Source organism: Bos indicus, chromosome X (genome assembly GCF_029378745.1).
Source record: "Bos indicus isolate NIAB-ARS_2022 breed Sahiwal x Tharparkar chromosome X, NIAB-ARS_B.indTharparkar_mat_pri_1.0, whole genome shotgun sequence".
NCBI lineage: Eukaryota > Metazoa > Chordata > Mammalia > Artiodactyla > Bovidae > Bos > Bos indicus.
In genome coordinates, this window is record NC_091789.1 from 44453775 (window position 1) to 44478988 (window position 25214).

General features: G+C 37.8%; 1 protein-coding gene and 1 long non-coding RNA gene across 5 annotated transcripts in view; one reads left to right on the top strand and one right to left on the bottom strand.

Moving 5' to 3' along the window:
- Positions 1-25214, bottom strand: part of LOC139181455 (uncharacterized) — a 225858-nt gene that overhangs the window by 174942 nt on the left and 25702 nt on the right. The gene's annotated exons all lie outside the window — the stretch shown is intronic.
- FAM133A (family with sequence similarity 133 member A) overlaps positions 18864-25214 on the top strand; it is an 82343-nt gene continuing 75992 nt past the window's right edge. For all 3 annotated transcript variants that reach the window (XR_011565402.1, XM_070784953.1, XM_070784948.1), the window contains exon 1: positions 18864-19001. The gene's annotated coding sequence lies outside the window, so the exon portion shown is untranslated. The remainder of the gene's footprint in view (positions 19002-25214) is intronic.

The following is a 25214-nucleotide window of genomic DNA, read 5'->3' on the forward strand; positions in this document are numbered from 1 at the left end:
GCATGTTGATGTGTGGCAAAACCAATACAATATTGTAAAGGAATAATAATAATAAAAAAAATTAGAAAAGCAGTAAGAGAACTATAGTCAGCATCTTATAATAAACCATAATGGAAAAGAGAAAAAAAAAAAAAAAAAGAATGTTGCCTGCCATATCAGTTGCAATCATCAGATTATCAACCAGAGTAGCCATCCCTGATTGTGTACTCAGAGGAAATTCAGGATGGAGAAAAACAATGCTGGCCCTAGATAGCTGAGGTGCATATATCAAAGGAGTGATTTTAATGAGCCCAAACTCTTGTGTGGATGTGAGAGTTAGACATAAAGAAAGCTGAACACTGAAGAATAGATGCTTTTGAACTGTGGTGTTGGAGAGACTCTTGAGAGTCCTTTGGACTGCAAGGAGATCCAACCAGTCCATCCTAAAGGAGATCAGTCCTGAATATTCATTGGAAGGACTGATGTTGAAGCTGAAACTCCAATACTTTGGCCACCTGATGTGAAGAGTTGACTCATTTGAAAAGACCCTGATGCTGGGAAAGATTGAGGGCAGGAGGAGAAGGGGACAACACAGGATAAGATGCTTGGATGGCATCACAGACTCAATGGACATGGGTTTGGGTGTACTCCGGCAGTTGGTGATGGACAGAAAGCCCTGACGTGCTGCAGTTCATGGGGTTGCAAAGAGTCAGACATGACTGAGCAACTGAACTGAACTGAACTGAAATTCTTGCACCATCCCATACACAGAAAAACATTAAATGCATTAACCTTAGAAATCTGTTTGTTTTTTAATTAACAGTAATCTTTTGATGTTCCTACTACTTGTTTGGGGGGGGGGGGGAGGTGGTTTGTTGCAAAAATTCACATATATCCTGGCTCCTCATTTACCTCTTCAGAACAATCCCTCAGAGTCATCTGAGAGCCTGACTCCTGGGTTTAAGTCTTCAGTATGTCTATAGATAAAGCTTAATTCTCAACTTATGGGTTGTGCAAAGTTTTTTTCAATCAACAGTGTGTTATTGGTGAAATGATATATAAACTGATGGAACAAATCAGAGATTCCAAATTTAGACCCACACATGTGTCCAATTGACTTTTGATCAATGTGCAACAACTGGACAGATATATTCTAAAACATGAAAGAAAGCTGAGCACCAAAAATATTGATGCTTTTGAACTGAGGTGTTGGAGAAGACTCTTGAGAGTCCCTTGGACTATAAGGAGATCAACCCAGTCAGTCCTAAAGGAAATCAATTTTGAATATTCATTGGAAGGACTGATGCTGAAGCTGAAACTCCGATACTTTGGCCACCTGTTGCAAAGAACTGACTCACTGGAAAAGACCCTGATGCTGGGAAAGATTGAAGATGGGAGGAGAAGGGGACGACAGAGGATAAGATGGTTGGATGGCATCACAAACTCAATGGACATGAGTTTTAGCAAGCTCCAGGAGTTGGTAATGGACAGGGAAGCCTGGTGTGTTGCAGTCCATGGGAGTCACAAAGAGTCGGACATTACGAAGCGAATGAAGTGAACTGATTCCAAGACATGAACGGACCCATACATAACACCATATACAAAATTTAAGATTAAATGGGTAAAAGACATGAATGTGAATTCTAAAACTATAAAACTTTTCAAAGAAAACAAAGGAGAAAATCCTTGTAAACTTGAGCTAGGCAAACATTTCTTAGATATGACACAAAACTTTTATCTTCTTTTAATGAGAGAGTAACACAAAGATTAGGAGAACATATTTGAAGAATACATATTTGATCAATGAATGGTATTGAGAATATATTATATAAAAGACTTTTAAAACTTATTAGAAAACAGGTAACCTATGGGCAGAAGACCTAAATAGAAATTCCTTCAAAGAAAACATACAGATGGCCAACAGGCTCATGAAAAGATGTTCAATGTCACTAACTATTCAAGAAATGTAAATCAAAATTACACTGAGATATCACCTCACACCAGTCAGAATGGCCATCATCAAAAACTGTATGTATAATAAATTCTGGAGAGGGTGTGGAGAAAAGGGAACCCTACTACATTGTCAGTGGGAATGTAAATTGGTGTAATCATTATGGAGAACAGTATGGAGGTTCCTTTAAAAATGAAAAATAGAGTTGCCATATGATCCAGCAATCCCACTTGTGGGCATATATCCAGAAAAGGTGAAAACTCTAATTCAAAAAGATACATACATCCAAATGTTCAAAGCACCACTGAGTACAGTAGCCAAGACATGGCAGCAATCTAAGTGTCCATCAACAGATAAATGGATAAAGAAGATGTGGGGTGCGTGTGTGAGTATATATTTATATATAAATATAAATATATAAATATAAATATATAAATATAAAATTTATAATTTTAATATTATAATAAATTTATAATAATATATTTATAAATATATATATATATATATATTTGTTACATATAATTTGTTTTATATATGTGTGTGTGTGTGTGTGCGTGTAAGCCTGAGGCCAAGGGCGGCGGCCGGGAGGAGCAACCCCACGCCTGAGGCCAGGGGCGGTGGCCAGGAGGACCAACCCCATGTCCAAGGAGCCCTGGTTGCGCAGGCGCAGGAGGGCCTAGAGGAGCTATCCCATGTTGAAGGTCAGGAAGGGTGGCAGTGAGGAGATACCCCTCGTCCAAGGTAAGGAGCAATGGCTGCACTTTGCTGGAGCAGCCGAGAAGAGATACCTCACGCCCAAGGTAAGAGAAACCCAAGTAAGATGGTGGGTGTTGAAAGAGGGCATCAGAGGGCAAACACACTGAAACCATACTCACAGAAACCTAGTCAATCTAATCACACTAGGATCAGAGCCTTGTCTAACTCAGTGAAACTAAGCCATGCCCCGTGGGGCAATCCAAGATGGGTGGGTCATGGTGGAAACATCTGAAAGAAGGTGGTCCACTGGAAAAGGGAATGGCAAACCACTTCAGTATTCTTGCCTTGAGAACACCATGAACAGTACGAAAAGGCAAAATGATAGGATACTGAAAGAGGAACTCCCCAGGTCAGTAGGTGCCCAATATGCTACTGGAGATCAGTGGAGAAATAACTCCAGAAAGAATGAAGGGATGGAGCCAAAGTAAAAAAAATATCCAGCTGTGGATGTGACTGGTGATAGAAACAAGGGCTGATGCTGTAAAGAGCAATACTGCATAGGAACCTGGAATGTCAGCTCCATAAATCAAGGCAAAGTGGAAGTGGTCAAACAGGACATGGCAAGAGTGAATGTTGACATTCTAGGAATCAGCAAACTGAAATGGACTGGAATGGGTGAATTTAACTAAGATGACCATTATATCTACTACTGCAGGCAGGAATCCCTCAGAAGAAGTGGAGTAGCCATCATGGTCAACAAAAGAGTCCAAAATGCAGTACTTGGATGCAATCTCAAAAATGACAGAATGATCTCTGTTCGTTTCCAAGGCAAACCATTCAATATCACAGTTATCCAAGTCTATGCACCAACCAGTAATGCTGAAGAAGCTGAAATTGAATGGTTCTATGAAGACCTACAAGACCTTTTAGAACTAACACCCAAAAAAGATGTCCTTTTCATTATAGGGGACTGGAATGCAAAAGTAGAAAGTCAAGAAACACCTAGAGTAACAGACAAATTTGGCCTTGGAATACAGAATGAAGCAGGGCAAAGACTAATAGAGTTTTGCCAAGAAAATGCACTGGTCATAACAAACACCCTCTTCCAGCAACACAAGAGAAGACTCTGTACATGGACATAACCAGATAGTCAACACTGAAATCAGATTGATTATATTCTTTGCAGGCTAAGCGGGAGAAGCTGTATACAGTCAGCAAAAACAAGACCAGGAGCTGACTGTGGCTCAGACCATGAACTCCTTATTGCCAAATTCAGACTTAAATTGAAGAAAGTAGGGAAAACCACTAGATCATTCAGGTATGACCTAAATCAAATCCCTTATGATTATAGTGGAAGTGAGAAATAGATTTACGGGCCTAGATCTGATAGATAGAGTGCCTGATGAACTATGGAAAGAAGTTCGTGACAATGTACAGGAGACAGGGATCAAGAACATTCCCATGGAAAAGAAATGCAAAAAGGCAAAATGGCTGCCTGGGGAGGGTTTGCAAAAAGCTGTGAAAAGAAGAGAAGCGAAAAGCAAAGAAGAAAAGGAAAGACATAAACAACTGAATGCAGAGTTCCAAAGAATAGCAAGAAGAGATAAGAAAGCCTTCTTCATGCGATTGATGCAAAGAAATAGAGGAAAACAACAGAATGGGAAAGACTAGGGATCTCTTCAAGAAAATCAGAGATACCAAAGGAACATTTCATGCAAAGATGGGCTTGATAAAGGACAGAAATGGTATGGATCTAACAGAAGCAGAAGATATTAAGAAGAGATGGCAAGAATGCACAGAAGAACTATACAAAAAAGATCTTCATGACCCAGATAATCATGATGGTGTGATCACTGACCTAGAGCCAGACATCCTGGAATGTGAAGTCAAGTGGGCCTTAGGAAGCATCACTACGAACAAAGCTAGTGGAGGTGATGGAATTCCAGTTGAGCTATTCCAAATCCTGAAAGATGATGATGTGAAAGTGCTGCACTCAATATGCCAGCAAATTTGGAAAACTCAGCAGTGGCCACAGGACTGGAAAAGGTCAGTTTTCATTCCAATCCCAAAGAAAGGCAAGGACAAAGAATGCTCAAACTACCACACAATTGCACTCATCTCACATGCTAGTAAAGTAATGCTTAAAATTCTCCAAGCCAGGCTTCAGCAATATGTGAACCATGAACTTCCAGATGTTCAAGCTGGTTTTAGAAAAGGCAGAGGAACCAGAGATCAAATTGCCAACTTCTGCTGGATCGTGGAAAAAGCAAGAGAGTTCAGAAAAGCATCTATTTGTGCTTTATTGACTATGCCAAAGCCTTTGACTGTGTGGATCACAATAAACTGTGGAAAATTCTGAAAGAGATGGGAACACCAGACCACCTGATCTGCCTCTTGAGAAATTTGTATGAAGGTCAGGAAGCAACAGTTAGAACTGGACATGGAAAAACAGACTGGTTCCAAATAGGAAAAGCAGTACGTCAAGGCTGTATATTGTCACCCTTTTTATTTAACTTATATACAGAGTACATCATGAGAAACGCTGGACTGGAAGAAACACAAGCTGGAATCAAGATTGCTGGGAGAAATATCAATAACCTCAAATATGCAGATGACTCCACCCTTATGGCAGAAAGTGAAGAGGAAGTAAAAAGCCTCTTGATGAAAGTGAAAGTGGAGAGTGAAAAAGTTGGCTTAAAGCTCAACATTCAGAAAACAAAGATCATGGCATCTGGTCCCATCACTTCATGAGAAATAGATGGAGAAACAGTGGAAACAGTGTCAGACTTTATTTTTGGGGGCTCCAAAATCACTGCAGATGGTGACTGCAGCCATGAAATTAAAAGACACTTACTCCTTGGAAGGAAAGTTATGACCAACCTAGATAGCATATTCAAAAGCAGAGACATTACTTTGCCAACAAAGGTTCGTCTAGTCAAGGCTATGGTTTTTCCCATGGTCATGTATGGATATGAGAGTTGGACTGTGAATAAAGCTGAGCACCAAAGAATTGATGCTTTTGAACTGTGGTGTTGGAGAAGACTCTTGAGAGTCCCTTGGACTGCAAGGAGATCAGTCCATTCTGAAGGAGATCAGCCCTGGGATTTCTTTGGAAGGAATGATGCTAAAGCTGAAACTCCAGTACTTTGGCCACCTCATGTGAAGTGTTGACTCATTGGAAAAGACTGTGATGCTGGGAGGGATTGAGGGCAAGAGGAGAAGGGGACTACAGAGGATGAGATGGCTGGATGGCATCGCTGACTTGATGGATGTGAATCTGAGTGAACTCTGGGAGTTGGTGATGGAAAGGGAAACCTGTCATGCTGTGATTCATGGGGTCGCAAAGAGTCGGACACGACTGAGCTACTGATCTGATATATATATTTGTTGTTGTTCATTCATTCAGTCGTGTCTGACTCTGTGACCCCATGGACTGCAGCATGCCAGGCTTCCCTGTCCTTCACTATCTCCGGAGTTTGCTCAAACTCACGTCCATTGAATCGGTGATACCATCCAACCATCTCATTCTCTGCCATCAGCTTCTCCTCCTGCCTTCAATCTTTCCCAGCATCAGGCTCTTTGTGTGTGCATATACACACACACACAGTGTAATATTACTCAGCCATATAAAATAATGCATTTTTTCCATTTGCAACAACATGGATGGGCCTGGAGGGTATTATGCTTAGTTAACTAAAGCAGACAGAAGAGACAAACACTGTGTTTTCACTTATATGTGGAATCTAAAAAATAAATCAAATAAGTGAATATAACAAAACAGAAACAGACACACATATAGGAGAACAAACTAGTGGTTATCAGTGGGGAGAGGGACTGAAGAAGGAACAAAATAGGGAAAAAAGCATAAAAGGTACAACGTAGTAGAAATAAATAAGATACAAGTATATAATATGTAGCGCAGGGAATATTGCCAACATTTTATAGTAACAATATGGAACATAATATATAAAATTATTGATTAATAATGTAAATCAACTATACTTCAATAAAAAAACCCACACGTGCAATTTATTATTTGTAAACAACTTACTGCATAAAAGACCAGCCTAAATTCTGGGTTTGAACTTGTGGGAACATACAAATACAATATACCAGCAACTTAACTTTCTCCTTTCAAAGATGGGATTATTAATAGCATATATTTCATGGGGTTGTTTTGAGGATTATATGAGTTATATGCAAAATGCTTGGAACAGTGCATGGGAATAATAAGCTACACATTATTGTTACCTAGCATTACTATTATTTCATTATTTTGATTTATGAAAGAAAAATTATAAAAATAAATGAGCTAAATATGTTAGAGTGATATATAAGAATTCCATACATAACTTAAAAATCAGTCCAGAGATGGTATCTGATAGAGTCCACTCTTACCCAAAGACCACTCTTACCCAAACAAATGGCAGGATTCCATATAGTTCTTCTATCGTTCCATAAAAATCTGTCTTGTTCTTTTTAAGAGATACACAATATTCTACTCTGTGCAAATACCATAACTAATTAAACAAGTGCCCTGTTGACGGGCATTCAAACTTATTCCAAAAAAAAAAAAAAAAAAAATCAGTCCACATATCATGATTTCTCTTTCTTTCCCTTCTCCAGGGGATCTTCCCAACTCAGGAATCAAACCCAGGTCTCTCGCATTACAGGTGGATCTTTACCTGTTGAGCCACAAGGGAAGCCCAAGAATACTGGAGCAAGTAACCTATCCCTTCTCCAGCAGATGTTCCCGACCCAGGAATCAAACCAGGGTCTCCTGCATTGCAGGCGGATTCTTTATCAACTAAGCTATCAGGGAAGCCCTCTTATATAATTAAATTAGAGAATATGCTTGGTTTATTAAATATTGAGAAACAGAAGTATTATATACTTAGTATGACTAAAAATTATTTTTAATGTATTTTATATAATAAATCTTTAATAATGGACTGACCTAAAAAAAATTTTAATTTAAAATCACTTTTCTATCACATATCAGAAAAAATTACAAAATGAATTTTTTATCCCCTAGACAAATCCAAGAAATTATATATTAATAATTCATCATTAGCAAATATTGGGTGCTTATTATGCCAGACATTCTAGGTGCTGGAGATTTAACATTGAAAAAAATGTATTAATAAAAAGTCCTTTTTAAGGAGCTTATATTCAAGTTAGGATAAAGAATACATGATGATGTGTCAAGAGGAAAAATAAAGCAGATTAAATTAGAGAATGACACCTAGGATGGTCAGAGAAATCTTGCATGTTGAGATGACATTTGAGTAGAGATCTGAATAAAGTGAGGGGACAAGCATGGAGCTATCTGGGGGTGTGATGTTCCAGGCAGAGGGAATTATCAGGACAAAGGCTCAAGCGCAAGAGCACCAGTTCATGCATTCAAGAAACAGGAAGATGGCTACAATTGTTTTAGACCAAAATGTTAAGAAATAGTTCTATTAGTGTTATCTTAAATAAATAAATAAATAAATGCTTGTAATTGTAAAGAACAGGGGAACGGAGACTGCTATCCAAAGAATAGGCACTGTTTCTTAGAAGCTCCTTCATGGAATTCCTCTGTCACCTACAAGCTATAGTTTTCTTAAAGACAGGAATTTTGTTTTAATAATTCTTCTCAGTACTTATCAGATACCAGACACTTCATATATATTTGACGGACTCAATCACATGTATAGCATATCTGATTGTTTCCTCTTGTCTTTTAACTTATACAGTATAGCTGGTACTAAATTCAAGATCATGAACTCAATTTTTGAACTTGGATGTCAATATTAGTAGCTTAGGGTCACTGACATAGATAAATAGGACGATTTGGGCCCCACAGTAAAATAATGGACTCCAAAATCTAGGGTCAAGATAAGTGGGCCTTTCTCTGTGACATACAAATGTGATAAATGTACTACACAGACTATTCTGAAAGAAAATTATCTTTTGTCTAATTGCATATGTTCCTGGAGATTGAAGTTAACCTGTATATGTGATATGAGTTTAAGAAAACAAATCTAATTAATTCTTCAGAGAGAAAGTTACCTGTGAACTCCACTGATGAGGAGGAAAGTTTGAGTTAACTTTTGGAGCCAGTGAAGCTTACCTGGGATTCAGACCATGTTCACAGATTACTGAAAAAGTATATTGCATATTAGAAACATTTTGGATATGTCAGATTCATGGGAGTTTGGTTAGCAATAATTCTCCAGAACCTGATCACCTCTGAAAAAAATGATACACTCAAGTCTCTATATCACAAAGTTCTAGACACCTGTTGGAAGGACTCAATAATGAGGTTTTCAAACTATTCTTTATAATACATTAATAGAATTGGAGGTGGGGTAGAGAGAGCAGAAGAGTTAGGAATAGTGAGGGAGCTAGAAAAAGACAGAGGGTTAGACAGTATGATGAAAGGTCAATACCTGAACTGACAAAAATGTCCAAGGGGCTTTTCAAAACATATGGAAATAAAATATTCTATTTTAAATTATGTATTTAGTTTGGTATAACTCCTCTCATTAACAGCACTGAGTCTTTAATAAAAGGCCACAACACAGAGTCGTTTCACATGAGTGTCATTTGGGGAGCCAATACCATATACAATTAAAGTAAGACATAAAATGCAGAGTGAGAATTCAGCAGAAGTTACAATTTAGCAGAATCACAGTCAAAGTTGACTGGGAGAAATACAAGCCACCAGGAATTTACGGAAATCTTTGCAAGAGCATTAGACTTTCCACAAGATGAGCAAAGGATATTTGAGATGATCTTACCTAGATTTAATTGCCAGAGTGATACCAGCTGGCATCTGAGTTACAAAAATCCAAGAGTAGATTTAAGTACAACAAATATTTATTGACTGAAAGTCCCTCTGCTGGATCCTTCAAGCCACAAAGATGACCCTGTGCTGAGCAAACATAAAATGCTGTGGTTATACATACTATTTTATTATTATTATTCCACTGTGGTGTGATGGGACTTGGCACAGGTAGCATTACAAGGCTTCTAGAAGCCATAAGAAGAAACGTGTCTTACTTGAAATCTGAGAGCCAGAATCAAGGGCAGCTGGTATTAGTCTAAAACCCAAACTTTCTTTTAATATAAACTATCCAAGTATTAACTTCTCAGTCACTTAGCTCCTTAATCCTACTATTTATCACTCACATTCAAATACAAGTTACAACAAGCTGTCCTTTATACTTGCCTAATGCTTGAGCTTCTCTACATAGAAGATTATGATTGTATACTATTTTTAAAGGAACTATAGTAAAGTTAGTTACATGGGATACTAAAGAAATTCAGTTTTGTGGTTTATCACATAATCCAAATAAAATGAAACTAGGTATTGGAACATTTAGCAGATGGGGTTGGATATTTTTATGTAAGATTCAAAATGTAAGTTCATCTCTTTTATTGTTCCAAGTCTTTTGAAGTACCAGAAAAAAATTTTAAAAAGAATAAATCCCTGAGAGCACTGGAAAACAAGAGAGGGGACTATAAAATGCTAGAAACAGAACTTTTTAGAAAAGTAAGAGCTTATGGCATGGCATTTTTACTGAGAAACAGGAGAAGAAGAAAAATATCAACAGCTTAAAATAATCAGGAAAGAAAATTTTGAAGGTTTAAGAGAAATTCCCAAGGTAGTGAGAGCACACATAGTGCAGAAGGCTACCCTAGGAACATCAGAGACAATTAATAATGGCAAATAAGGAGAAGTTTAAAAAGTAAAAATATATGTATAATTTTATACCAATTAATTTAAAATTTTAGATTAAATCAATTGTTTTCTAGGGACATTTAAGTCATTCAGGAAGAGGTAGGTTATCTGGACATTGTAATAACTATAGCAGAAGTGGTCAAAGTATGAACTGTCTGTCAAAGCTCACACTGAGCCACCAGGGTCAGACACCTTTATTGTAAAACACAGGAAAAGATGAGAAGCTATCAAACTCACTTCATGAGGCTAGTACACCCTAAAGGCAAAATCCAATAGCAGAACACAAAAAGAACATAAGGGAAGTGGGTGGAAGTAAAGAAAATAATAGTTGAACCTCACTTAGAAACACAGATGACAAAATTTTAAACATATAATGAATAATACGATTAAATAAGTTTGTCATAGAATGTCAAGTGTGGTTCAACATTAACACAATTAATTTGAAGATTAAAAGAAAACAATCACATGAACATCTCAATTGGTACCACATTTAAAAAACACAGTGTGCATGCTCAGTTATGTCCGACTCTTTTGCAACCCTTTAGACTATAGCTGCCAGGCTCCTCTGTCCATTAGATTTTTCAGGCAAGAATACTGGAGTGAGTTGTTATTCCCTCATCCAGGGGATCTTATCAACGCAGGGATTGAACCCATATCTCCTGCACTGCAGGCAGATTGTTTACAGCTAAGCCATCAGGGAAGACCCCATTTAATGAAATCCAGTACTAATTCCTGATTTTAAAGAAAGAAAGAAAACAAGCAAAGAACCAACAAAATGTGAGTGAAAAATAAACGTACTTCCTAAATGTTATTATTAAAATATTCCCAATATAAACAGCATAATGATGTTTCTCATGCTCAATATATTCAACATTGTAAAGGAGATCATGGCTAATGCGTTTGGAAAGAAAAAAGGAAGCAATAATAGATAAACACTAGAAAGTAAGACAAAAACTGTGATTATTTGCAGATGTTATGATAATCTTCCAAGAAAATCCATGAAAATCAGCTGAAAAGCTGAATGGAAACTTAAACTATATAAAAGTTGAAAATAAAAGAAGTCAATACCTTTCCTTCATGCCAAAAATAACCAAGTTGATAATATCATGAAAGTAGATCCTATTCTCAATACCAATAAATCTAAATATAACTAGTAAAATAATCTTATGTATAAGTACTCAATTTAAAAAGTAAATATGTAAGATGTGTAAGAAGAAAGTAATATAACTTTTCTAACAAGTAAAAATAACTCTAAAGAAATGGAGGGACATGGCACATTCCTGAATGGGAAGATTTAGTAGTAATCCAAAGTTATTCTATAAATTAAATCCTATTACAACCAAATACCAATGTGAATTTTTTAGCTTCACAGATTTATTCTAAAATTTACATAAGGGAGAAAATTATCAACAACAAAAAATACATACGATTAAAAAAAAAAGAGGGTACTTTGTCCTTTGTGGTGAGGTGAATGATAGATTCCCAAAAGATATGTACACAGCCTAATGCCCAGAACTGTGAATATTACCTTACTTGGAAAGAAGGGGTGTTTGGGAACTTTGCAGATATAATTAAATTAGGATTGTGAGATGAGATTATTCTGAATTAACTGGGTAGGCCCTAAATTCAAAGACAAGTGTCCTTATAAGAGTGAAGAGAGAGAGATTTCAGGGATAAAAGAGGAAAAGGTAATGGGAAGATGGAAATAGAGATTGGAGTGATACAGATGGAAAATTCAAGGAACAAAAAATCCCATAAAGCCACTGGCAGAAGAGTGGCTCTGTCAACACCTTGATTTTGGACTTCTGCCCCCCAGAACTGAAAGAATAAATTTCTATTTAGAAGCCAACCAGTGTGTGGGAATACGTAACAGAAGCCTGAAGAAACTAATAAAAACCTTACAAAGATCAAAATGTATAAAAGTAGGAGAAGGCAGTAGCACCCCACTCCAATACTCTTGCCTGGAAAACCTCATGGATGGAGGAGCCTGGTAGGGTGCAGTCCAAGGGGTTGCTGGGAGTCAGACACGACTGAGCGACTTCACTTTCATTTTTCACTTTCATGCATTGGAGAAGGAAATGGCAACCCACTCCAGTGTTCTTGCCTGGAGAATCCCAAGGACGGGGGAGTCTGGTGGGCTGCTGTCTCTGGGGTCACACAGAGTCGGACACAACTGAAGCGACTTAGCAGCAGCAGCAACAGCAGTATGGTACTGGCACAAAATACACAAAAATAGTTCAATAGAAACTAAATCCATTTGTATAAAGGAATTCAGTGTGTGATAAAAGTGGTTATTCACATAAGCATGGAAATTATGGTAAATTTGATAAATTGTTTGGGAACATTTGGACAAATACTTTTTTTAATCAACCCTGAAATTAAACCAAGCACAAAAATAATTTCCTGATGGGGTTAAAGGCTTAAACATAAACATAAAAAAAAATATTAGAAGAGGACTTCCCTGGTGGTCCAGTAATTAATAATCTGCCTGCCAATGCAGGGAACATGGGTTTGATCCCTTGCCAGGAATATTTCACATGCCCTGGGGCAACTAAGCCCATGCACCACAACTACTGAGTCCACACGTTGGAACGACTGAAGCCCATATGCTCTAGAGCCCATGCTCTGCAGCAAGAGAAGCCACAACAGTGAGAAACCTGTGCACCACAACTACAATGTAACCTCTGCTTGCCACAACTAGAGAAAACCCATGTACAGCAACGAAGACCAAACACAGCCAAACATGAACATTTTAAAAGTACTTTATAAAAAACAGTATTAAGATTGAATGAACATATATATATATATATATAATCTTAACATGAGAAAGGACTTTTTTAAAATTTTATTTTATTTTTAAACTTTACATAATTGTATTAGTTTTGCCACTTCTTATGCAGAAGCTGTAAAGGAGAAGAATGAGAGACTTTTTGGCACCTGACGTGCTAAATCTAGAAAATATATGGAAGAGCAAAAAATAAGGAGGATTCAAGACAGTCTAGAAGAAGAGTAAATTGGAAGGCTGTAACTTACAAGATAGCAACACTTATTTTAAAAAATACAGTTTGGCACTATCTAGTAAGTTGGATATATGTATACCTTATAACACAACATTTCTTCTCTGAGGTATACATTAAAAACTATTTTACATATACATCAAGACACATGTAGAAAAGTGTCTATAGTTTTGCCCATATAATAAATAAATGAGATAACCTAAAAGTTCATCAACAGTGAAAGTTATAAATTGTGGAATATTCAAAAAATAGAATAGTGAAAATAAACTACCTCTACATGTGTTAATCTTGATGCATTACAAATATATAATATTAGAACAACAAAATCAAGCCACATAGGAATAAACAGATGTGACAGTTAATTTTAGGTGTCAACTTGGCTGGGACAAAGGGTGCCTAGATATGTGGCAGTAGTTTAAAAGAAGTGAGGTAGATCTGTTAATTTCTATTAACATGGGAAAAAAAAAAAAAAACAAAACATTAATTGAAAAACTAAGTTCCAGAACACCACACACAAAATGCTCCCATTTGTGGAGGAGATATACATACAGATATTTGTATGTGTTCATATGTGTATGTGCATGTGTGTGTGACAGAGAGAGAGACAAAAACAAATAGAGGGTAGGTAGGTGGGTGAGTGGGTAGACAGATGTTTGATTTGCTCACATATGTTTATGTACATATAGAGAGGATCATTTGGAAGGACACACACCAAACCTAACAATGGCTACCTATTAGGAGAAAGAGGTATTTGGGAAAGAGGGTCAGGTAAAGAAAGCAGTAAGGAAAGACTTTCATACATTACTCTATAGACTTCTGAACATTTTACAGTAAGGATAAATTAGTATAATACTTGTCTAACAGATTTTGAAATTAAAATAATAAAGAGGATATGGCTTTTTTATCATCTGAAATGGAATCAAAGTGCAACAAATGCCATGGGGCTTTAAAAGTGTGAAATGGCTGTCAATGAAAGCATGGTAGATGTGATTTAAAATTCAGTCCAAATGATCAATCATGCCTTCTCCTGTAAGCACTAAAAGCAACAAGATTATATTTTTTAAAGTGGGCTCTACTTTCCTGTCATGATTCTCTAATTTGACAGTCATTCCTTTTAAGACAACACCATCATTAATGACCAGACAAATACTCTTGTCAATGAAACGAATTAATCTTATCTCACACAACATGACTGCCCTTAACAGATTCATCCTGCAATCTGGAACAAAGATTCAGTGCTTTTTTGTCTCTAGGCAACCAATCCTTCAACATGAAATCATCCTCTTATTAATTTCTTGTCTTAGCATCCAATGCAGTTTAATAACAGACAAAAGGAGCACATCAAGGCTGTATATTGTCACCCTGCTTATTTAACTTATATGTAGAGTACATCATGAGAAACGCTGGGCTGGAAGAAGCACACGCTGGAATCAAGATTGCTGGGAGAAATATCAATAACCTCAGATATGCAGATGACACCACCCTTATGGCAGAAAGTGAAGAGGAACTCAAAAGACTCTTGATGAAAGTGAAAGAGGAGAGTGAAAAAGTTGGCTTAAAGCTCAACATTCAGAAAACAAAGATCATGGCATCCGGTCCCATCACTTCATGGGAAATAGATGGGGAAACAGTGGAAATAGTGCCAGATTTTATATTTTGGGGCTCCAAAATCACTGCAGATGGTGATCTCAGCCATGAAATTAAAAGACGCTTACTCCTTGGAAGGAAAGTTATGACCAACCTAGATAGCATATTGAAAAGCAGAGACATTACTTTGACAACAAAAGTCCATCTAGTCAAGGCTATGGTTTTTTCAGTAGTCATGTATGGATGTGAGAGCTGGATTATGAAGAAAGCTGAGCGCTGAAGAATGGATGTTTTGAACTGTGGTGTTGGAGCAGACTCTTGAGAGTCCCTTGGACTGCAAGGAGATCCAACCACTCCATCCTAAAGGATATCAGTCCTGGGTGTTCATTGGAAGGAATGATGCTGAAGCTGAAACTCCAATACTTTGGCCACCTCATGTGAAGAGTTGACTCATTGGAAAAGACCCTGATGCTGGGAGGGATTGAGGGCAGGAGGAGAAGGAGATGACAGAGGATGAGATGGCTGGATGGCACCACTTACTCGATGGACATAAGTTTAAGTGAACTCCGGGAGTTGGTGATGGACAGGGAGGCCTGGAGTGCTGCGATTCATGGGGTTGCAAAGAGTCGGACACGATTGCACAACTGAACTGAACTAAACTGAACTGAAGTCACATAAGATTAGTTTTATCACCCCAAATTTTATGGGGATAATAAATTCATAGCAAATCTTACTTAAGCAAAACTCAAAAGTAAATAAGTTTCTCTTCCTTTTTAATTTTTTGTTCCTACTCTCCGCTAGGAACTGAGTGAGTTCATACTAGAGATTCAAGAATAAGTAAGATGTGGTACTTAAATAATCTGTTTTGTGAGTGTAAGGCTTTTTAAAATATATCTTCCCTATTAAAAATGTAGAACATGATCATTGTCTAAATTTTGGAAATGGTTAAAAAGTTATAAAGAAAAAATAAAATTACTCAATATCATAATTACCACACTATCCAGACATAATCTCCTGTAATATTCTGATGTATTTTGGATGGTTTTCTTTATACAGCTCAGATACTATTGATAGAATTCTGTCTACAGCTTTTGTTGTTGTTATTTAGCATTATACTATAAGCAATTCTCATGTTATTATAATACTTAAGAACCATAACCTAATAACTACATAGTGTTGCACTATAAATATGGAAACCAATAGGGAAAGGCTTTCTGAGGATATAATATTTCTCCTGAATCCTAATGGAATGTGTTCATGGGGTGGGATGGATGGTAGGATGCAAGGAAAGGGAAAAACATCTGAAAAGTAGCCCAGAGCTATGGAGGCAAGAAAAACATAGCACTTTGTCCAAAATCCAAAATAATTCAGAACTACTGGAATACAGAGTTCAAGTGGGACTGACAGGAAATAATACTAGAAAGATGGACAAGAGCCAGATCATGAAGGGGAAAGGTAATCTGTATTATGTAACTATATGCTAAGTGCTAGGAACAATTTTGTATTATGTCGTGAAGGACTTTATACTCTATTCTAAAAGTTTGAAATTTACCCTTGAGGCTATGAGAGGTGGGGTGGAGCAATCAATGAAAGATCTTAAGGTGAAAAGTTGCATGAATAATGATAATTTAGAAAAATAGTCCAAAATTTTATCTATAAACATGTATTAAACTATGATACAACAGTAAAAGAAATCAGCAAGACAGTACTGTACCAAGTTGGAGGCTTTTTTCCCAATACCTGGGGGGCATGTTAGGAGAATTACTTTTTTGTAGAAAAATAGAAAAACAGGTCAAAAGAGAGTGCAATTTTGAGAGCCTTTGGGCAAAGGGCCATTTGTGAGCTGCTTGGCACCAAAGAGGAAGAAGAGAAGGGAGAACAGTGGAAGACACTGAGAAGGAAGAGATCTAAAAAGGAATTTCAGAAGTTGCGCCATTGATTGGACTCACAGTCTTGTGACACTCCTTGAAGAAAACCTACAAATATGTAATTTTAGAGTTGGACTAAAGTTCATTTGAATGTAACCCTGTACTAGAAGTTCAAAGCAAAGGCAAGGTGGCCAGCTTTGTACTGATTTTTTTAATTGGAAGATAAGTGCTTTACATTATGTTGATTTCTGTTATACAACAATGTGAATCAACTATAAGTATACATATATCCCCTCCCTCTAGAGCCTTCATCCCACCCATCCCCCATCCTACCACTCTAGGTCATCACAGAGCACTGAGCTGAGTTACCTGTGTATACAGCAGCTTCCCATTAGCTATCTACTTTACACATGGTAGTGTATATAGGTCAATGCTACTCTCTAATGATTAAAGCAATATGTGAACAGTATGATTTAAAACTATGTAAAAACAAAGAGTAACAAAAATTTAAAAAATAAAACACCAAAAAGTAACAGTGGTTATCTCAGACAGATGGGAGTATTTTTTTCTTTTCTATATGTCTGCATTTTCTAGATTTTTAGAATGAACAAATATCTCTGTTACCCTCATGAATATATAAATCTTTGAAGAAGGGCCTAGACTTGGAGTACTTAGCATTTAAATTGCAGACTAAGTTAGGTACATGGATGAACTTCCCCTGAAAATGTCAGTTGCTGAGTCATGTCCGAGTCTTTGAGACCTCACGGACTGCAGCCTGCCAGGCTTCTCTATCCTTGGAATTGTCTAGGCAAGAATACTGGAGTAGGTAGCCATTCCCTCCTCTGGGGGATCTTCCTGACCCAGGGATCAAACCTGAGTCTCCTACATTGCATGCATGTTCTTTACTCTCTGAGATACCAGGGAAGCCCTTCCCAGGTGGTGCTAGTGGTAAAAAGAAACCTGTCTGCGAATGCAGGAGGCATAAGAGACATGGGTTTGATTCCTAGGTTGGGAAGATCCCCTGGAAGAGGGCATGGCAACCCACTCCAGTATTTCTGCCTGGAGAATCCCATGGACAGAGGAGCCTGGCAGGCTACAGTACACAGAGTTGCAAAGAGTCTGACACAATGGAAGTGACTTGGCATGCAGCACACATGGATAAGTTAGCCCAGAGAATATATTAGATGCAAAGTGTCCTAATAACAATTTTGAGAAATACTAATATTTAGGATCAAATGTGGAGACAAGGCAAACCACAAAAAATTCTGATAACAAGCAGCCAGAAAGGTAGAATAAGTAGGAGTAATTCCTTTCATGTAAACAAAGGAAGACATTTCAATGAGAAAGGAAGGCTTAAGGGTTTCTGTTTCCATAGACTAGAAGTCAACTAAAATAAGTACAGGAAATTGCCTAGGAATTTGGTACTTCTAGGGTTCTTGGCAAAATTTCCAAGACTGGCTTTAGGAGATTAATGTTGGAAGAGGCCACACTGTAATGGGTTGAAAAGTTAATAAGAAGCAAGGTCAAAATAGTAGAAGGTTCCTTTTTCAGGAAATGCGGCTGTGTTTTCACTAGAAAGAGGCTGTCAATTAACAGCTACCTCCATGGAAAACTATTGAAGAGGAAAAGTTAAAATTTTACATAACCTCCTGCTCCTTCTGCCTCTGTAACTCAGCTTGCTCCTTGCAAAGTCTGGATCACATAGGTCATGTAGTCTCAGAAAGTGGGGACTCACAATACTAGGAACTGGAGCTTATCTCAATCACCCTTGTCCTGCTCTTTGCAAACCTGCTTAATCATGCCTGCATGTATAAAAACTCTGTAACCCCTTTGTTTGGGGCTCAGAGCTTGGAGTGTTAACTCCTCTGGGCCCACCGGCATAATAAACCTGAGTTCTCCAACTCTCTGAGTGTGGGGCTTGGTTTCTCCAGTACTGGTTTCTGCAACATTTCTGGAGGCCCCAGCGAGATTCCAATCATGCCAGCCCCTTGAGCCGCCTGACAGGTGGCTCTGTTGGGTTGGAGCAGAGGGGTCTGAGACGAACGAGGAGGTACACCACCTGATGGTAATCCGGGTTCTCTTTCAGACCAGTGTTCTGACTCTCCAGATAGCTGAGCCCCCACCAGACTCATTGGAGGGACGGACCAACTCACCAGGAATGGCCACAGGATCAGGTAAGGCCCCAGGGCCAGTCCCCAGTCAGGTCCTACCCCAACGGGTAGAAGAGGAGACTGATCACCTCCTTGGAGCTCCCAGGAAGGGAGCATCAGATAGGGAGAACTGGGGACTCAGGAGAAGGGAGGCATTGTGACTGATAACCTCCCAGGAAGGGAGCAACAGTTAAGGAAACCTGGGCACTCGGGAGCAGTGAAGCACTGTGATAGCCTCTGAATGACTGTGAGTGTGTGATTGCTGACTGAATGGAGTGAGAGAAATTTTTCTTTTTGGAAACTGCAAAACCAATTATTTTTGCATATACAGTTAAAAACAACTAGATTGTTAAAAGCCCTGCCTAGGAAAAAGCTTGAAGTTAACCCTTTCCATGTCCTTGAAATACACAGCCAACTTTGCTTGAGACCTTAGCCTTCGGCAAATTAGAACTTCAAACAAAGAAAAAAAAGGGGGGTCAAAGAGATATTTTATATCTCAAGCAGAAAATTATAAGATCTCTGTCAGTCTGTCTGTCTTGATTTATATATGTCTCAGTGTAAGTCTTTTTTTTTTTCCTAATAATATTGTTGAAGTTGTAAATGAGTTGTAATTTAATTGGCCTAAAGAAAACTAAGCACTTACAAATCAAACAATTCTAAAGACAAGAAAAATTAACCTAAATAAATTTCAGATTAACATAAACTGGGAAATATTCAATATTAAATATCTAGTATTAATGTTTGTTTGCCAATCTAACAAGGAAGTAGGATGTATGTTTTTAATTAAAAAAGGTATAAAAAATAAAATTACATTTTATGAAGGGAAAAGAAAGTAGGTCTGACTTACAGGTAGCTGTTACAAAAAGTGATTAGAAGGTTTGTGGAAAGTGACTCTGGAAAAAAAAAAAAAAACTTTTGTGCATGGTTAGGACTGATGAAGTTTAAAATAATTTTATTTTATATTTTTTTAATTTAAATTTATTTATTTTATTTTTTACAGTTTTTTTTACAGCTCTAATTTATTTATTTATTTTATTTATTTTTATTGTTTTTTTACTTTACAATATTGTATTGGTTTTGCCATACATCAATATGCATCCACCATGGGTGTACACGTGTTCCCCATCCTGAACGCCCCTCCCACCTCCCTCCCCGTACCAGACTTCTGGGTCATCCCAGTGCACCAGCCCCAAGCATCCTGTATCCTGCATTGAACCTGGACTGGTGATTCATTTCTTATATGTAATTAAGCTTACCTAAATGAGTTTAAAGTAAGCTGGTGCAAAACTTGAATTCAGCCTTTCTTTCTGTTAAGAGAGTTCAGATGTTGAACTGCTTTTAATAATAGATTTAAGTTTCTTTACCTTTTAATTGATCTATTCTATATTTACTTTGAAAACTTTTTTTTTAACTTTGGTTAAGTAAATAACTATTATTTCACAGTAACTTATATGATCCTACCTGACTGAGTGTTATAAACCCTTTTGATATTTATTGACAAAACTTCCTAAATAACTTGACTTCTAGCTAACTTTGGGATGCTTCAGAGAGCCCCTGAGACATCCCAAAGAGCTATTAAGCTACCTGGGTTCATTAGACATGTTAAATTACATGGGAAGTACTGTTAAAGTGGTGATAAATCTTTTCAGATTATACTGTATGGTTGATGTTACTAATAGATACCCTAAAATGGTGTGAAATTTATAGATTTGATATGCCCTGATAAAATATGGTCAATTGTAATTCTAGTTATCTTTTTTTTAACAGTTTAAATATTTTATTTTTCCCATCTTCACTTTTAAAACTTTCCTTTTTTTTAATTTTATTTTTAAACTTTACAATATTGTATTGGTTTTGCCAAATATCGAAATGAATCCACCACAGGTATACATGTGTTCCCCATCCTGAACCCTCCTCCCTCCTCCCTCCCCATACCATGGATCTCTGGGTCATCCCAGTGCACCAGCCCAAGCATCCAGTATCATGCATCGAACCTGGACTGGCGACTCGTTCCATACATGATATTATACGTATTTCAATGCCATTCTCCCAAATCATCCCACCGTCTCCCTCTCCCACAGAGTCCAAAAGACTGTTCTATACATCACAACAATGGCCAGGTTTCTTTGTGAATTGCAATAGAATCAGATTTTAAACATGCTTTCTATGGTTTTATTCTCATGCCTTTAGGAGAATACTGCTAGTTCTTCAAGATTTATGAGAAAAGACTTTCTAAGATTAAATAGATAAATTTTGTTTTTAACAGTAAGCTGGCACCAGATTAGAATTTGGTCTTCTCTCTGTTTAGAGAACAAAGTTTTCTTAGAATGCAGATTTTGATAACAGATTATGGATTTCTTTGCCTTTAAGCAATTTATATATTTTTTTAAAATCTTTTTGTTACTTTGGTAAAGTAAATAAGCATTATTTAAGATTATGGTACATGTAGACAAAGCTCATAATGCTTCTACAAAAAATAATCCCTCACAGTAAGATTTTGCTATCCTGATGTCCTTAAAACATGGTGATAGTCTGCTCCTAAATCAGGAAATTAAAAATGGATAAAAAACAGATGAAAATCAAAGCCAGGGCTATGGGAAGTCCAGGACAGCTGCTTGGCTTTTCCCAGCTCCCTGACAGACCTCATTTTATTTGATGGGTTAAAGCCTTCCCTGGCTACAGTGTTAATGCCCTCACAATGAGTTCTCAAAAAAATATGTTTCACTCAATATTAACTTCCAGTTTTGTAATTAAGGTCTGTGCTTACTAAGACTCACTTCTGAGATAGCTCCTTGTTATATTGCTAAAAAGTTTAATTAAGTTATTAAAAAGGATGCTCTAAGAATATTTCTAAAGCTTATCTTGGTAACCAATGTTTGGCTAAAGGTCAGATGCTCCATGATGTACAACCAAGAGATTAACATTTGGCTATAATCATTTAACTTAGTCAGATGACCTGGGGTATACCGGGCTGTACCCAGTGAAAGCTCTTGACTTAAATTCTTGCTTGTGACCTTACTAAAAACTGCTAGCTATATTATTTTCTATGTAGCTTTTTTCAAAAGATTATTTATGTTACCAAATATGTGACTGAGCCTTTGATAAAATGCTAATATGCAGTTCCATATGAGATCAATAATTGTAATAATGTAACTCTAGATTTGGGAAGAAGCAACAAGAGGAAATATTTTCCTGGACCAAGAGGCTAGTAAATCAGGTATGGTCCAGAGACTTTTGCTACTTACAAGGCCTGGTCTAGTGACAATACATTGAGTGGCCTGTCAATGGAATCTTTGTTAGACCTGGGAATGAGCCTTCCCAGCCCTGTGGGACACAATGACCATGAAATGCCCCTAAAACATGGCCAAATATGTGGCTATGAAAGGGCCCTGCTGACTGGAAGTTGGCCTTTGCCAGATGCCTCTACAAAGAGTAAATCATGACTACTACAAGATGCTAACCTTCAACATCCCCTTGAAAGGAGTTCAGGGTGGAGACAAAAAATAAGCACTCTCTGCTCTGGGAGAAACCTGGAAAAACAGGCCTTCAGATAGTCAGATGTTTTCTGGTAAAGATTTTTATGAGTCCAAATTCTTGCATCTTCTCATACCTAGAGAAACACTAATGTCAGGAACCAATGTCTGGACCTGGTTCTCCTGACTAGCCCCTCAGCAGCTTTCCTACTTGTTAATCTTTGGGCCATATATCTTTAACTTTCTTCTTAAGTTTGCTTCTTCAAGTTGTAGTATGACAAGAATATCCCCCAGCCAACACCCAGACAATGCTGAAACAAGCTGCCTTATCATTCTGTGGACATTCACCTCCCTCTGTAAATACACTCCAAGGTCCTTAGGCTATTTTCCCTTTGAGATTTTATATGGGAGAACACCCCCAGTGATAGGAAAACTCAAGGGAAACCCCCAACAACTAGCTGACCTGGAGATGTCCTGACACCTCCAGGCCCTGGGAAAAGTCTTCCACCATATCACCTGAGAAAATCTTAGAAAGGACACCCATTCCTTTGGGCAATTGGGTTCATCCCTATCAGCCAGGAGGTGAGGTATGGGTTAAAGACTGGAAAAAAGAACCACTTCAGCCAGTTTGGACAGGACCTCACACTGTTGTCCTGGCAACTCCTACTGCTGTTAAAGTTACAGCCGTCATCTCTTGGATGCACCACACCAGAGTCAAAAATGTAGTGGCTTCCTGTGGTGAGGACACCTGGAAAGCAGTGCAGGACCCCGAAAGTCCCCTCAAAGTCCAGTTCCAAAAACAACACTCTTCACCCATGAAGGACGCTAAGCCCTGCTCTAGTCACTCCGGAAGCTGACTAGTCAACGCATGGCAGAAGCTTGAGGATCCAGCTTTCAAATTATCAATGGATTTTCATTGTCAACCATGGCCTCTATCCCTAATCAGTATTATTGCTGTGCTCTTCATTACAGGACCAACTAGAGTCCCTGGCTGAGGTGGTTTTACAGAGTAGGAGAGGGCTAGATCTACTGACAGCTGAAAAGAAAGGACTCTGCCTCCTCTTGAATGAAGAATGCTGCTTTTATGTAAACCAATCAGGAATAGTCAGGGACATGGCCCAACAGCTAAGGAAATGAATCATGAAAAGGAGAGAGGAACCTGCAAATTCCTGGGGTAGTTGGAACAATATCTGGAGCTGGGCATCGTGGCTTCTCCCTTTACCCCGTCCTCTCTTCATGTTTTTTTGTGGTGCTCTTGTTTGGCTCTTGTATTCTCAATGCTATTACCCAGTTCAAAACCTCTCAAATTGAATCCATAAAGTTACAAATGGTAATAGCTCAATATAGCCCTATAAATGATGGGGAGCTCTGAATGTCCTACCAGAATATGAAATGATGCTTTCTACAATGAGTGACAGAAGCATCAAGAGAGGAGAATGAAGAGGAAAAGTTAAAATTTTACATAACCTCCTGCTCCTTCTGCCTCTGTAACTCAGCTTGCTCCTTGCAAAGTCTGGATCACATAGGTCATGTAGTCTCAGAAAGTGGGGACTCACAATACTAGGAACTGGAGCTTATCTCAATCACCCTTGTACTGCTCTTTGCAAATCTGCTTAATCATGCCTACATGTATAAAAACTCTGTAACCCCTTTGTTTGGGGCTCAGAGCTTGGAGTGTTAACTCCTCTGGGCCCACTGGCATAATAAACCTGAGGTCTCCAACTCTCTGAGTGTGGTGCTTGGTTCTCGAGTACTGGTTTCTGCAACACTACCAGTATAAATCTCCTTCCTTCTACTTTAAAAATAAGATTAATTTTTTAAAGTGAAAGTTGCTCAGTCATGTCCAACTCTTTGCGACCCCATGGACTATGTGGTCCATGGAATTCTCCTGGCCAGAATACTGGAGTGGGTAGCTTTTCCCTTCTCCAGGGAATCCTCCCAACCCAGGGATAGAACCCAGGTCGCCAGCATTGCAGATTTTTTACCAGGTGAGCCACCAGGGAAGCCCAAGAATACTGGAGTGGGTAGCCTATCCCTTCTCCAGCAGATCTTCCCGACCCAGGAATCAAACTGGGGTCTCCTGCATTATAGGCAGATTCTTTGCCAGCTGAGCTACCAGGGGAACAATTACTTTTCAGAAATTTTTCTTAGCATGGAGATTATTAAAAGGATTACAATGATGAATCAAATAAAATATGAAAGGGCCTCACTCAAGGCTGGTATATAGGAGAACTTAACCAATGTTAGTTTTCACAAAGAACTGCATCAAAAAAATAATAGTAACAGTGGTCATATTAGAAAAATAATAGGAAGGTGTTATTCTTTTCTGTAGCATCTGATTTTTCTAAACTATAGTTTGTTAATTTTATATTTTGATGTTTCCATTCCTAAGAAAGTTGACTTGAAAAATCACCAGAGAGTGAAATCTCAGTTTCCAGTGTGAAATCATTATCTGTGAAATTAAAGTACAATATAACTCACCAAACATTGGATACTGATAACCTAAGGTTCAAGGTATAGACACTACTACAACAGACTTCTGCATTAGAATATATATATATATATATGCATATATATTTATATACATGCCTGATACATGTGAAAAAATATGTGGTGTGACATTGAAGGAATGACATAATTCACGAATTTGCATAAAAGTATTCCCCATTATTCTGTTCCAATCCTGCCACTCAAAACATCATTCAGTCTCTTTCAGCCTCTAATACCTCATTTGTGAAATGGGAAAAATATTAATATTTTTCAT